General features: G+C 42.3%; 1 long non-coding RNA gene across 2 annotated transcripts in view; it reads right to left on the reverse strand.

The window, feature by feature from the left end:
* The window catches only part of LOC122190423, a 5,799-nt gene extending 4,855 nt beyond the window's left edge, over nucleotides 1-944 (reverse strand). Inside the window, exons 1-2 of one of the 2 annotated variants that reach the window (XR_006182122.1) lie at nucleotides 896-922; nucleotides 670-767 (exon numbers count right to left, since the gene is read on the reverse strand). This is a non-coding gene — a long non-coding RNA (uncharacterized LOC122190423). Of the gene's footprint in view, nucleotides 1-669; nucleotides 768-895 lie in introns of both variants that reach the window. The other variant, XR_006182123.1, reaches the window with a different exon arrangement.
* Nucleotides 945-2,611: the final 1,667 nt, after the last annotated feature.

Below are 2,611 nucleotides of genomic sequence, written 5' to 3' on the forward strand. Positions count from 1 at the left end.
AGCTAGATTAGCAGACTGGGAAAGCATAGGTACTTCAGGGAACAGTAAGCTTCAGGTCTCATCTGGGGAGGCAGGCAGCTTCCAAGTAAACTCTTGGACTTGGGTAGCAACTGAAACATTACCAACATTTCCAGGAAGGAAGGAAGAATAAAGTTATCATAAGAAGAGAAAGAAAGCCTTTGATGCTTAGTTTATTGAGAGACATAATACAATATATGAGAGATTTAGCCAGCGTTATTGAGAACTAGAGACTGCCAAGTCCTTCAGAAGAGAGATATAGAGTTGTTCAGGACACTTCCAAAGAATTTATAAGAGACAGCATCACTGGAGACCTCTTGTAGGAGTATTGGGCTTCTCCTTCAAGCTTGATCCTACAGTAACTTTGTAAGGAAAAAAAAAAACAACAAAACAAAACAAAAACACAAAACCAGTAACAGAACTAGGAAAGCACCTTCACATTACTGCCTCCCCATTATTCATCCCCTTACTGCTGTTCTATACGTTGAAACAGCCCATTAAAGCAATTAAACACCTCACAATACCTTCCATATTTATATTTATGATTTATCTATGATATTATTTAGCCTCATTTTAAAGGAAAGCCAAATCACAAAGACTATAAGATGCCAGATTTCAGCTGCTGCCATAAAACCCCAAAGGCAAACGCACCTTGAATTGCCAGGAACTTCCAGTAGAGCAGGCATAAAAACCCAATAACCTGCACCCCAGAGGCTGGCCAAGTCTTCAGAAAAAGCTCCCCACTGGGGCTAGAGGGGTAACACAATAGAAAGCACAGCAGTAACAGCAGAGTAGCAAAGCCTTAGGCTACAGCAAAAGAGGATTTGCTCAAACAAAACAGCTATGGGCACAGAAATGAACAAAAGAAGCTACTTACCACCAAAGGACCTCAGATATGCAGACATCTCCAGAGAGATACCTTTGTCTCCACTGCCAACCCTTAAATGAGGTCTGGGAAAGGATGGATCCTAGCTTTGGCCCTTCCAGTCATTAAGGTACATTGCATGCACCTGAGCTTCCCTGTGTTGGCCCTGCCTTCTTACCAGGTTCTTGGTTGCTGGTTCAAGCTGGGACATAGCATTTCCACTAATATATACAAACATTAGGCCTGGAAACTTTGACCACAAAATTTTTTCCTTAGCAGACAAAGATAATATTGTTGATTGAAGGTGAGAGCAATAGAGATGGCAGGGGTTTCATTTCCGATACCAAGGAGTTAGACATCTAGAGAGATTGTCCTATAATTTTTGATGTCCAAGTACTGATGAAAACATAACATAGGAAATGCAACTAGACTCATTTGCAGTTATGGGAGAGACAGTATCCTTTATATTGCGATTCTTATGATCTATTTGAGATAGATACTTAAGGAAAAGCCAAATCATGCTCTTCCTCTCTCATGGCTATAAGAGGAGCCTGGCACTATGGTGAGCATCTATCCTCAGAGAGAAAAATCCACCACCTTTGAGGAGGAAGAGCGAAAAAAACAGGCAGTTGCCATTTCCTCCACAAGAAAACTGAGCTCATTTATCCAGTCACTTAGACAGCCTTGGTGTCAAGCAGGATCTACTGCTCTTGTCTGTTCAGCCTCATCTTTCTCATTTCTCTGTTCCTTCAGGTCCACTGAATCTGGCCCATGAAGGCTGAAGCAGGGCCTGCTGCTGGAAGAAAACCACCACCACCTGAAGAAAGGGCAATTAAAGTGATCACTTGTTTTTTCTCTTTCTTTGGCAGATAAATGCAGACAAGGATAGCTGTGCCACTGTACGGTGTCCCAGAGATGCTTCACAGAAAAAATGAGAAGATGATCTTAAGAAAAGTATTGCCTTTTCTGGGAAACTCAGAGAGACACCTCAGTTTTAAAGGCACAACATACAAGTGAACAGTGACAGCTCAGGAGCCCAGTCCCCCTTCCATGTATCAATGATCGCTGCTGGTTTCCAGCTGGAGATATTTGTGTCTTGGTGTTGGAGAATGACATCCTTTACTGAAGACAAACAGGTATGGAACAGCTTCCTCCTCCCAGTGCTTCAGTATCGTATGAGGGAAGAAGCTGGCTGGCTCCATGTCTGGCATGTCCTCAGTGACTGCCAACAAGAATGCAATTAGTTCCAGTTGCAGAAAGCAAGCTGTTAGTTTTGTGTGTGTGAGAACAGATGTGCTGACCACATAAAAACAAGCTTACAAAGCTGGAAAATAATAATTTTACTCTTGCATAAATTTCTTCTCCATCCCTTGTGCAGATACAGTAGTCTGGGCAGTGTCCACAAGTGGGAGAATTCAGGTAGCACCTGGAGAGAACCCTGAAGAAGGAAAATTTTACTTCTAGGATAGAATGTGGGGAGTGTTGTGGAACTGCTTTCCAGGAACAGACATACAAGCCACAGTTTTTTGAATAAAGGTGCACCCATGGGGATTCTCTGCAAATGATGTGCTGGCCAAGCTCTGGCCAAATGCCAGCCAGTTATTGTATCTCAGGTCCCCTTCTAGTTCACATCCTCACTTGTGCAGGTATAATCTACCCCTAACATATGTGTTAAGGGTAGATTATAAGTATCCATTTCTTGATAAAACATTCAGGAAAAAAAAACGT

The sequence above is a fragment of the Lagopus leucura genome, unplaced genomic scaffold, assembly GCF_019238085.1.
Source record: "Lagopus leucura isolate 7727_CA_CO unplaced genomic scaffold, USGS_WTPT01 Super-Scaffold_100159, whole genome shotgun sequence".
NCBI lineage: Eukaryota > Metazoa > Chordata > Aves > Galliformes > Phasianidae > Lagopus > Lagopus leucura.